The 13,190-nt window shown below is 41.4% G+C and overlaps 1 long non-coding RNA gene across 17 annotated transcripts in view; it reads left to right on the top strand.

Annotated features, from left to right (window-relative positions):
• Nucleotides 1-13,190, top strand: part of LOC101789609 (uncharacterized) — a 39,500-nt gene continuing 26,310 nt past the window's right edge. For 6 of the 17 annotated variants that reach the window (XR_011806553.1, XR_011806562.1, XR_011806555.1 and 3 more), the window contains exon 1: nucleotides 3-993. This is a non-coding gene — a long non-coding RNA (uncharacterized lncRNA). Of the gene's footprint in view, nucleotides 994-13,190 lie in introns of all 17 variants that reach the window. The other 11 variants (XR_011806558.1, XR_011806556.1, XR_011806560.1 and 8 more) reach the window with 6 other exon arrangements.

Below are 13,190 nucleotides of genomic sequence, written 5' to 3' on the forward strand. Positions count from 1 at the left end.
TTTATTCTGCAGGGAAGTGAAGTAACCTGGCATTATGGGCCTGTGCCAGATTCCGACGCAGACAATGGAGTGATTTCAGAGGCCACTGAGTCTGGAAGGAAGAATGACAACCCACAATTGGCTCAAATGAGTCCTCCCATTGCTCACTGCTGATGTAATGCAGCAGAAAAGGGCTGCAGCTCCCCACTGTAATAGCATCTATTCAGCAGGCTGCCTTTTTCTTGCGTGGGATGGAGACCCCTGCACACAGGTGCCCTGTTTCCCAAATCTGGGAGGAAGAAGTTCAGTTTGAAGACTCTATCCCTTTGAAGACAGGTTATTTGGAAGGCAAGAATGATGGAACAATGAGGGCATGAGTATTAACTTTGGAGAAGCAAGTCCTATCCCTATTTCAGCTCTTACTTCATTTCAGGACTCCTGGGAAGGCTTTTTTGCTGTCTTGGTTCCCAATCCATGCAGCGTGTGTGGGAGCACGTTCTATCTCTCTGTAGTGTTGTGATGATAACACAGGGGTGACTGTTCCATGACTGGGTGCTCTGGTGGCAGGAAGGGGAAGGCCGTGCGTTTACCTCAGATATGTTACACCAGAAGATGACACCACCCAGAAAAAATGAATTTTGTTCATAGTTTTCAAAGACTGTGGACAGAAGGGTGTGGGGAGAGGCATTTAGCCCCAGTTCTCAGAAGCAATATGCTTTTACTGGCAGCATATGAGGACCCAGACTCAGATGTTTGTGTTATGAAAAGGACTGCCAAGCAGGAGAACTGGCAGCTGAATGTATGCAATGTCCTTCCTGTCTTGGCAGAAATCTCATCAACAGCACGATGGAGCAGATCATGGTAGAGGTCTCTGAACCCTTGGAGAGGATTCCTCTGCTCAACCAAAAGCAACTACAAACTAGACATGAGTACTCTAGGTTCCCTTTGCAGGCCTTGATGGGCTGCTTCAGAACGTGATTTATTATATCCTTACATCCTAAAAGAGCATTTAAGGTAAGACAATCATCCTTTAAAAATGCTCGTTTCCTTCCACTGTCTATTTGAAAGGGTTAAATCGAATTTTTAGATGCTTACAGTTACATGAGGTCAACCTCACTCCATGTGTCATCTTTTTTTTTTCTGGGTTAATGGGAATAATTTGAGCATCTAATTGCTCTAATAGGGGAAGGTTTCAATTGCACAATTCCATCTGCAGACGTAACTGTGCGATAAATACCCTTGCCTGAGACAAACCAAGCTTGGTTTTCTTGCATTTTCTAAGATTTTGCAATTTCTAAAATTATTGGGAAACTAAACTACAACTACATGGGAAACCCAAGAGGTAACATTGGACTGAATATACAGTGAAGGCCAATCACTGGCCTTTTACATTTACACATACATTTAGGAATAATCTTGTAGTTTCTTTTTCCAGAATTCTTATTTGAAAGGCTCATTGGGAGCCTACATCAGTCTGACAGGGTTTCTCTAAATATCTTCTTGAAATAGAGTCTATTATGTAGAAATTCTTGATCAAACTGTGAGATACATAAACTAAGTGAAGAAAACAAGGAAGGAATAACATTTTGTATTCAGCTTGGTTCAAAGTTCACAGCTATATATAACATGTTCTAAACTTTACAGATCTTAGGAGTTACTGGTAATCATATTACTGAAAACATTTCTGACAAGTGATATTTAAACTAACAGTGCCCCTTTAATTTCATGATAGTGAAAACACGTTGAAATAAAACAGGCACCTGGATTTACTCCAACAAGGCTGAGATTCTTGTAAGACACTGCATCTTCACCATTTGGATAAACAACATATCAATACAGTGAAGTAACTGCAAAATAACACCTTCAAAATAAAACATCCACTGCAACTGCACTCACTGAGACCCTCAGGAATTTCCTGAAAAAGGGAATCTTCAGTCTTGTGCAAAGCTGGGTCACATTCATCACTACTGTTTTTATTTTCATGCTAGGCTGTGTCTTTCTGCAGAATCTGTTTAGATTCTTCTCTAGGTTTCACCGCTCTGTCTGGAAGTTTTGAACCTGCAGTGTGCTCATCTAAGAATAGTGAGCTATAATATTTTTTAAGTGCTGTATGTGCCCATGAGGTTACTGTATAGTTATAAGGTCATTGAAGGTATTAATAGACTGCTTTTCAGCTCCTCGTTGGGATCATACTCACCTTGTGCCCTGCTTCTTTAAAGAGAAGCCTGTGTTCAGTGAGCACAGCAAAGGAGAAGGCAAGAGCTTGTGTCACCCCTTAGAGAGAGCCTGCAAGTTTTGGCACAGTGTTTGATGCAAACCTTTCACCACCTGCCCATCAACCTTTGCACTGAAGTCGTGTGGCTAATGCTGGGAAGGGCCTTTCCTTGTCCTCTTGTACAGCAAGAACTGGTGGGCTTTTTACGACGCCTAAGCCCAGACTTAGCCTGACGTCTGGTCACATTGCACCCAACATGGAGACACCCTGAAGTTAGCAGTGTGACTCATAAGTGAGGGCCACATCATATTTCAGCTATGTTCTGGCTACATGGGGCCAGGCAGCGCAGACAGAGCCTTTTAGTTAAAACTTTCCTTTGGGGGGAGGAAGGACTGAAGGTACTGCTGTTGGCAAGGTCATCCTGGGATAGATGCAGGGCTGTGGGGATGCCTGAAGCAGGAGCATCACCCTGACTTTCACTGAACGACAAACAGAAGGAGTGGGACTATTTTAATTGAGTTCTTTTGCCTTCGTCTCTTGGTCAAATAAGCCTTTGCTAGTAGAAATTCAGTGAGTCCACATAACACCCATGAATCAGCTCCCAAGGGGAATGAGCACAGGGGCCTGGAGCTAAAGGAGGCTGTACAGTCATCGTGGCACTTGGGACAGTGCGATAGGGGCCTCTGGTCTGAAACATGAAGAGGAGGCATCTTAGAACCAGGAGAGGTCAGTTATGATTAGCTTGGGAACAAGTAAACAAGATTAACCTCAGCTAATTTTAGCCACCTAAAAATTATGCCAGTAGTCTCAGCAAGGCTGTCTTTAAATCAGAGGAGAGGAGGCATCTCAGGAGGGGAATCCATCCCACCCAGATTTGATGCTGCAGTTATTATGGGGTGAGCTGCACTCTGGAATCATTTTCTCTTGGTTGTCCGTAGAGGCAGCCTAGACGTGTCGTGTGGAGAGGACACTTCAGTTTTAAAGTTAGATGACAATGCGCTGTTCAGAGTTAAGCGCTCCTCACCAGAAAATGCTTTTGGGAAGCTCTTCTTCACATCTTGTTGAGATGAACTTGGTTTGTTTTCCAAATCTTGTGTATCCAGCTATGAAAACAGTGAAGGAAATTTTTCTTCCAAATAGGCAACCTGTTTCACTAACCTATGATCCTTTCCCTTCCCTTGTGGCAGATGACAACTTACATTTGCAAGGTAATAATTGCTATTTTATGCATCTCAGCTGTGACTGCAGCTGCGGTACCATATGCAGTTCTGGCTACCTAGTTCCATGTGAGACATAGACAAATGGAGGCAGTTAAGGAAAAAAAAAGAAAAAAAAAAAAGATTAAAGGTAAATAAAGAAAACTTGTTTAGTTTAGCAAGGGAGGAATCTAACAATCTATACTTGGAGTGTAGAGTGTATAGGACCCTAAGGAGGAATTATTTCACATAGCATTGAAGAGTGTAATGACAAGAGTATAAGCAATGAGATAAGAAAAGACGTATTTGAGCTAAGTGTCACCAGAAAAAAAAATCTGACTGTGCAAACTGCTTGTGAAATACTATCCCAAGGGATTTATTTATTTTTCTGAAGAATATATAAATTGTGTGAGGAATAAAATTGGGAAAGGGAATGATCTTGAATATCACATAGCAGTTTAGGTGATTGAATAGGTCTTTCCTAGCACTAATTACTGCAATTCCTAGATCAAAGCCTAGCAGATAGAATTGTAGAATCATGGAATGGTTTAGGTTGGAAGGGACCTTAAAGATCATCTAATTCCAACCCTCTTTCCATGGGCAGGGACAGCTTCCACTAGACCAGGAATAGGAATAGGAACAGGAAAATCATTTGATGATGTCTTGAAGAAACACATCCCATAAGGAATATTTATAGCAAGCCTGTATTTCTTATAACTTATTTCCTACACAATGTTCTTCCTAGTGAATTCCAGAATTCAGAGATTAGTGTCTAAAAATAGCTTTGTGCCACTCCATACTATGTACCAGGTACATACTGGTGACCTGTAAATATTTTCTCTCTCAAATGTACTCAGAAAAACAGTCTGTTTTCTAAGTGCCAAATCTACACACTTGGTCTGCATTCTTTCAGTCTTCTGTTCTTTCAGTCTTCTTCAGTTTCTTCTAAAACAAGATGAAAGATTTATGTGGACAAATTCAATTCCTAATAATGAGTATGTAGCCTCATAGAAGCCAACTCAGATAAATACATGGGTACTACAGACCTGAGTCTAGGGCATCAATACCAAGAGCTGACTTATGCATTAAACATGTGTGTGTCATTTAGAATTTAAGACAACTTTCTCATCCTCACCAAAAACATGAACTAAGACAAGCAGAGTAGAGGTATCTGCCTACATTTAGCAACAGCCTAAGGCAGTAACTCAAAGAGGCATCGTTCCATGGCCACCTTGGCCAGAGGACCTCCTGTGGCAGAAAAGGAATGAGCAGTTCATCCTACACAGATGTCCTCACAGATACTCTCTGACTGGCAGTTCAGCCACACTCAGGAGAAATAAAGATCCTGACACTGCCCTCATCCTGGTGGGTGAGTAACGGGGTCCTATATAACTGGTGTTTGGAGTAGTGGACCTAGGCTACGAGGGCAGATGCCAGAAGTACCAGCTTTTGTTGTACCTTCAGTGCCACAAAACATCTTGGTCTGTTTCTGTCTGATAACTTGACTATAAAGTCAAGTTATCCACACAAAGAGCGTTTTATAGCTGGAAGGTACCAATGTGATCTACCCTAACATCCTGCACTCCCTGGTAGAATTCTCTGCCCTGGTCACTAGTCTTGAGCTAGAAACACATTTCAAAGAACAGTCAATTTGAAGCTAATAATTGTCACAGTGTAGATATATGTTACAGCCTTTGGTTCATCATTGGCTAAGGATGAATTATTTCTATTTTTACCTCAGCTGTTTATCAAGATGTATTATGGTGAAAGGCCTTAAATGTCTAACTATAGTGTATTAGTACAATTCCTTTTAATCTAAAACCTGCAATTGCATCAAAAGCAGTATTGTTCTTTGATAAGAGCTGTTTCCATGAATCTTCACTATATTCATTTAACCCTTTATGAAATACATCATCTACCAGATTATTTAATCAGAGATTGGAATCAAGTGAAGAAGCACACAGTCATCTGGGTAGTTCCATACATCCTATTCAAATACTTGTATCACTTTAATTTTCTTCCAGACCTTTATAGTTTTCCTTCTGCTTTACGACTCACTAAAAATTGGCAGTAATGGTCAAGAGAGCTTCTAGACAAGCTCTTTAAAACTCCTTCTAAAATGTCTAATTTTAGTAACTGCTGTAAGCAATTATATTTAACTCTTGAAATGATACCTTTGTTAGCTGGCCAGGCTAATATATACCTTCAGTGTTGATTTTCAGTATAGGAAACTGTCATATGTAATTTTTAGAAAGTCCCACAGTCACTGTGGGAAATCCAGAATATATCATTCTGACTAGGTCACTTGCTCTACACATTGTAGAGAGGGGCTTCAAGTAGATGTTTATCGTGTGGTTCAGCAACATTTGAGAGCAATGGTTTCCCTTATCAGTGACAGAAAAGGGCGAAGCCATTTCTGACACATAATTCCAGTTTTGCTATTTTGAGGTCATTACTTGCTGGCTCAGTTATAACAAGTGATTTTAACTGTCTGATCACAGAAATCCTGCCATTAAATTCAATAATATCAGATAGGTCAAATTTATGCTTATTAATGAACAGTCAAATTCCTCTTGCTTATTATCTGGTCTCTGAGTATTAGCCTAAAGGAAATGAGATAGTTTCTTTTTTGTAAGTCTCTTGTTTGCCGTCTTCATTTAATTTATGATGTTTTAATTTTGTGCTTAGGAGTACATTTTTGTTTTGCCTTTTCATTCTGCTCTTTTCCTATCAGCCTAATGCCACAACCTGGTCCCAGAGAAGTCTATATGCCTTTTTTGGAGGCCATCTAAACTGCTCCCTTTCCATAGGAAAAATAGGCCAACATTTCTCAAAGCTTCTAATTTAAGCTCTTTACCTAGCTTTTGCCCAGCATTTACCAGGCCTCCAGAGCACATGAACATTATTCTTAGCTGCTTCCTGCTGAGATCTCTGCTCTCAGTAGTACATGAGATGCTCTCTCAGTAGTATTCATGTAGTCATGAAATCAATTTAGAGAACTGTGGTATATTTTAGGTTGCTTCTGGAGGGCATCCAGTACAACCTCCTGATCAAAGGAGGACCAAGTCCAAACCTGAGCCTCAGATTCACCTCCTCAGCCCAATAAAGCTCCTCTCTTGCAGAACATCCAGCAAGGAAAATCCAGTGCCTTTGAGCAGGTTGGTATTTCTTTGTGGAAATGTGTCCAGCCTCACAGATTGAGACATCTGCATCCATCTGCACCATGCAGACCCCTCTGTTTTTTTCTAAATCTCTTGTGTATACGTGACTGAAAAAAACAATACAAAGTTTAGTGGTTACATGCAAGAATGGCTTGCTTCTGTTCTCAAAGACAAGTCAAAAACAATGAAAACAAGCAACACTTTTTTCCCATTTTTTTTCAAATATCTTTTAACAAAATTATTGTTGTGCCATTTTTCATAAATTTTTTACAAGACATTATTATTTATTTACTGACTGTGTCGAAGCTGGGCTGGCAGACCTGTGGCATACAGCAAAGCAATTTCCCAAGGGCTTAATCAAGTTACCTACTCTTAAGAGCTGGGCTTGATAAAGTGAAATAGAGTGAAATGTTGTGTTATACAAGAAAGCAACTTGGATTATCCTCTACATCTTTACTATTTCAATCTGAATTATGAAACTTATGGATTGTAATAAATGTGATGTCCTGTTTCAAAAGTTACAACATGCATGTGTGACTCACAGTGTACTAACTTCATGGATTTGGAGACACATTGTTAACGTATTTTAAAACAAATACTTACCAAGCACTTGTTAAATATTTCCTTGATTGTCAGCATGAAGGAATAAGGACACAATTCTCCATTATACTGCAGCAGGCATAATGATAAATGGAAAGGCAGTTTTAAAATAACAATTTCTCTATGATGTTTCATTAAAAGCCAGCTGTTTGCTACCGGCAATGAGCATAGAAGAGTCTGTGGCAGCAGTGCTACAGGTTATACTTTGTCTAAGTGTACATTGCTTATAGTATTATGCTGGTAGCTGCTGACCTGTTCCATTGTATGACTTTCAGACAAACTCTCTTTCACCCTTGCTGTAAAGATAAGCCCATTTTTTGAAAGTTCTTGGTAAATAACAGCCAGATCCCCATTTACAAAACCAGAATGCACTAGAAATTCCTAGCTCAGCCTGTGCGGCTGGACAAACGATCAGAAATGTTTAAATATTGGATTGGAGAAAAGCCAAATTTTGAATGTCATGGAGAGCGGCCGGTGCCAAGCATCCAATTCTTCCACAGGGTCTGCACGTTTGAGCTGGAGCTAATTGTTTACTCAGTCTGTCTGCCCAGGCAAACAAGCTCCTCAAAGCTCATTGCTGTGAGCCTGCCCGGATCCCCGTTCCTTGGCCTTTATGTACTTATTAGGCTTACAATAAAGGACGGCACCGAAGCAAGCGCAGATGTGAACAAAGCCAGGGGAATGCCAGGCCTGGTCAGAATTAAATCAGTGTGTCGTGAATGCTCTCGTTCTGAATGCGAATATGGAGTTTCTGTTGTGAGGGTGGCATGCAGGACAAGGAGGGTGAGATGAAGTTGAGTCCCCTGTACTGAACTCGGCGGGGAAAGCTGACAGCTGAGTCAGCCTTAATTAGGACCTGACGACCTGATCCCATGGGCAGTATTCTCACCGAAATAAATGGGAGCTCTGTCCGATTAAGGACAGTATTGTATTATATTGCAGAATATATTATTTGTATTTCCCCAGAACCCACAAATCCTAATTCAGTTTGGAGTTGCACTATATATTAAAAAAAAAAAAAAAGAAAAAGAAAAAAAAAAAGAGAGAGAGAGAGAGAGAAAAAAAAGATGCTTTCTTGTCCTATTTTGCAATTAAAGTAGAGGAAAGTTTATCTGCCTATGTTTGCACACTGTATTACTGGTGCAACCTGTAATAAAGCTGAGGTCCCCTGAACCTCAGTCGGAAGGCAATATTACTTTCATTGAATTTGTGTTCTCAGCTACTCCTCTAACCTTACTACTTAATTCACCTTTACATTTCATATTCTTTCCTAGTCCATATTTTTATTAGTAGTTTCAGGAGACCAACAGAGATCCCATAATAAAACCCCATGTGACATCCAGTGAAGAAGGACAGAAATTCTAATTTGACTCTAACATGTATGAGGAGATAGAAATAAATTTGTGGGGCTGATTTTCTTTCTTCCAGGAAATGTTTGAGGGACAGAAAGCAGAAGAAATGTGGAGCTGGAAAACAGCAGCTTTTGAGGTTAAGCTGATTCTCTTCTCGAAAATTATCTCATGAGCTGTTTGCTTCCTCATAGTGGCCAATTCATTTTATAGTTTGGCAGAGATCAGCTGGCATGGGAATTAAAAGGAGACTCGCTTTAGGTAACAACAACCACAGTGATTTCCCTCTGAGAGCGGTGGTGCCGCAGAACTGGAGGATGCTCCGGCAGTCAGCTCCATCCGTATGTGGCAGTCTCTGTTCCAGCCTGGGGGGATGCTGTGATCTTCCTCGCTCCCTCAGCCCCCAGCCTTTCTGCTCAGACAGCTGATAAATATGTCAGAAAGCGGTGCTGCTGGAAGGCTGGATTTAGATTACAAGCCCATGTCTCCAAAGTGCCAGTTCTGGTTGCTCTGCTGTCAAAAAGCTCCTTGGGCTGTCATTTCTAAGCTACTGAGGAAGACTTTGAAGTCAGTGCATACTTACTTTTTAGGAAAGACAGGGAAGGTGGGAAGAAGGCTGTACTCAGTGCAGAGAAGAGCTTCAGCGTGCAAGACGTGGGACTAGAAACCTCCAGAGGTCCATTACAAACTGAATTTCTCCACAATACCCCACACCACATTTCCCATGGAGGATCATTCTTCAGCCTCACAGACCTCTCATCAGGAAGGCAGTCTACATTTTCCATTCCCCCTTGTCAGTTCATTCCCCTTGCATTCTCCTAGATAACTTTTTTCCTCTGGGTCACTTGCCAAAATCAGTGATAAAACTTAAATTGCAAAGACACTGCCAAGAAGACAAGTTCCTGACATCCTCTGCTGAAAAAATCGCTTGTGTTTGGGAATGTCAGGCAGTAATTAGTTTGTGTTTTGGTAGACTCACATCCAATTGCTTCTTGCAAGTATTGCAGCTGCAGAGGAAAACAGGGCTGCATAGGAAACTGCAATTGATTAGTTGATGGAGGAGAAGCAGGACAGGTACAGTCTAAATAGGCATTTTACTACTGCCAAGTATGAGAAGCTGAAAAGCCTTTTAAGGAACAATATTTTAAAGCTGTGGGTCTCATGAACAAATGGGTTTGGATACCTCTACCCTAAAACAGAGGGACAGGAAGCATAAAGGGAATCAAACCTACACTGAGCAGCTGCTTTACCTTTACCTGGACCTTCCCTAAAGCACCTCATGATATTGTGTCTCCACTAGCCCTCCATGTCTCCTTCTGGCCTTTCCCCCTCAAACCAAGAGCCATCAGAAGAGGAAGCTTTTGCCTTCATGTCCAGCTGCAGGCAGTATCATTCTCCATCATCCCAGCATGATGGACGTGGAATAAGAATAGAATAAGAAGTAACTTTGAAAGCTGCTTTGCAAACCATTGTTTGAAGGGATATTACTGTCAGAGCCCTAACGTAAAGAAACAACAAATTAAATTTAGAAAGCTTATATTTAACCTTTTTTACGGTTTGTGAGTAGTGATTCTGACCAATCACTTTGCCTATTCAATTGTATTAACTTACAGCAGGTGAAAAGTTAATGTTCTGTGATGGAAGCAGTTAATAATTTTATTATTCTGTGTTTTAAATATACCTAGTACCATGCTTTACTGCTTTTGGTAGTTCTTATGGCCTCCTTGTTATTTGGGGTCCAGCCCTGCTAGACCTGGTCAGAAATAGCCTGGGGGGAATGCCACCTTAGTCCTGTAGTCATGTTTTCCAATGATTTCTAAGGAAGAGGTGCTTTGGCATTTACCTGGGAGAGACTGTAGACTGGTAAAGTCTTTTTCACTTAGGGGTCCCACTGTGGCCAAGAGCATAGCATTTTTTTTCCCCAAAACAGAAGAGATTTTTCCCAAAAACTGACTGCAGCCAACTTTAAATACTTGGTGTAGTGTTAGAGTCAGGCACCACTCCTGGCTGCTAGCAGAAGGAAGGGAATGGCAGCAAGCATGTAGTTAAATGATATATGAGTAGGTAATTCTTTTGATCTTTTATTTCTGCCATCTCTGGTCTTCTCACCATAGGATCCAGACCGTGGTATGGAGAAAAGAAGCACCATGACTGTGAGGGACCAGGTTGCCTGCAGCTGAGAGATGCCATTTGTGCAGGGAGCAGCCAGGGCTCTGCGAGGCAAAAAGGAATTGCGGAGATAGAGCAATCAAATCCAAGTCCTGGGTGAACTTGAAGTGTTGTCTCAAGGACAAGGAGCCAGTGGCCAGGCAGGGGGTTGTGCCAACTGTTCTGAAATGTCAGCATTTATCTTGCTCCGTGGCTCGGATACATTATCTTTTCTGGGTCAGGCAGCCTGAAAATATCCCTCTGGTGAAAACAGGTGATTCAAAGCCTGGCAGCTCAGCTGGTTGCATGCCCTTTGTGTATACCCCTGTGAACCTGCTACAACACGAGGCAAGGGTGCAGGTGTCTGTAGGACTGATAGCAGAACTGATACACAGCTTGTCTCATCCAGAGATGAGGATGAGCTCTGGGCAGTGCTCATGAGGAGAGCAGCTTCTTCTGCAGTCACCTCTGGGAAAATCCTCACTGTCAAGGGACGGCTTATTCTTCCCTCATAGGTAGTCATGCTCATGTCTTCTCAAAGCTGGAGTTTTTCTTGCTGAAAGTCTTCCTACCCCAATCTTGAAAGTGTAAAACTGTGGAAAGTTTTTATCCACCTATTTGCTGGATTGTACCAAGCCCCTCTGGTGTAAGTTTGCTGCAGCTCTCATTAAACTCTGTCAACACTGTGTGAAAGGATACCAAAAGACATTTTGACTTAAAATCTGGATTTTATGAGAGAAAAAGAGCCACAGGTTTATTTCAGTTTTGTTTACCTATAAAATAATGCAACTATAATTACAGCATCACTTGCATCTGTGTTTGCCTGAAACTATTCTGACAACATATTTTTTTCTTTCTGATTCATCTACATTGAAAACTTCCTCTGTTACAATGCTGACTTTGATGATATTTTGGGTTGAGCCCTTTAAATGATTTTTCACTTCACAATGAGTTTCTGTCCCCAGACATATTTTGTTCTATATTACATTATATTAATACTCCATAAAGCTTAACTTAGAATAGCATTCTTTGTTTTTACCATAATAGAGCTGCCATTAAAATGTTGGCATTTCTTGTGGAATGAGGTTTCAGCTAGATCTAACAGCATCAATTTCACAGAAAGGGAGGAAAGTGTCCTTTATTCCCTTTATTATTTTAATATATACTAAAACTTTCAGGGCATGGACTCACACCTGTTTTGTAAAATACAGCTGTCTCCTCATAAAAGCAGGGAGGCATGCTTGTGTCATAAAATGATCTTAACTTCCATGAGAAATTTAGTTAGAAATCAGAAAATGTACTTCCAGCCAAAATCAGTCAATAGGGATTCTGTCTCTGTTTGCTGCTCTGATTAATTTAAACTTCACATGTCACAGGGGGGGGAATGAAATACATTATTTTTGATGAGCGAGGCTGGCAAGCTATCTCAATAAGGCAAATGGAGCCAGGAATGATGTGCACAGCTCCATTTACCACCCATTTGCTCCACAGAGTGACCTCCCTCCTTATTTTGGGGGACTGGGTGGTGTGTGCTAGAGAAAGGATTCTGCCTAGTCATTTTATTTATAGGCATTGACAAAGCCAAAGTTTTTAAGTTTTTACATCTAATAAAATGCAAATCACAGCAAGGAACACAGCTACAGCACCTTTTAACAGATAACCATTTGCACAGGCTTTGCCAGTGGAAAGAGGAGACAGTTTTTCCATGCCAAATGAAGGTGAGAGAGGCCAGGATTAAGCTTGCATCACATATCTTTTCCACAGTCCCAAGCCAAACCACTGCTATAGATTTCCCCCTCTCACTCACTGGACTTTCTAATATGAGAAATATCTTCCCATGGAAAGCAGTGGTTGTGCTGTCACATGGGATCCCGCCTTACTCATACCGCTGGCTTTTGGCTCTGTTTTATGAAACTGGGCAGAGATGCCAGAGTTACCCTCAACCTATGATCTGCTCCAGTCAGAAGCAACAGAATAAGTCAGAAGGGAGTAGAGAGGCTCAAAAAACCCCTCCCAGTCATCACAGAAAGTGGCTTTTGTTTCACTGAACAGCAGGCAGACATCCCCTTGTACATTATGGCTCATGTACTGCTGGAAGAGGAGATACAGATCTGAGGACCAAACCACCCATGCTCTCCAAAGACCCTGCAATCTTTTTTTCAAGACAGAGCTGTAAAGTTCTGAGTCTTAGACAAATTCCAGCGTAAACACAATGTGCTTATCTGCACTGCTTTGACAGTAGCAGTTGGACACACATGCATCTCTCTCCGGCCTTATCAGCTCTTTAGTGCTGTTAGAATAGTTGCTCTCCTGTGCACCAACCTGGATAAGAGTGTCTCAGCATTAAGCACAGGGTGCTTTAATCATTACATTTTATAAAATGCCTTTGGAATGTCACACTATAAATTGCAAGCTTATTGCAGACCATGAGCAGAACCACCCAGAACGTGGAAGTGAGTCAAAAGGCTTGGTGCACCCAGACATCCCCAGCATCATGGGGCCAGCATGCTCACTGCCCTGAAGCTCTGGGCCCTTTGACTGT

This window comes from Anas platyrhynchos, chromosome 1 (genome assembly GCF_047663525.1).
Source record: "Anas platyrhynchos isolate ZD024472 breed Pekin duck chromosome 1, IASCAAS_PekinDuck_T2T, whole genome shotgun sequence".
NCBI lineage: Eukaryota > Metazoa > Chordata > Aves > Anseriformes > Anatidae > Anas > Anas platyrhynchos.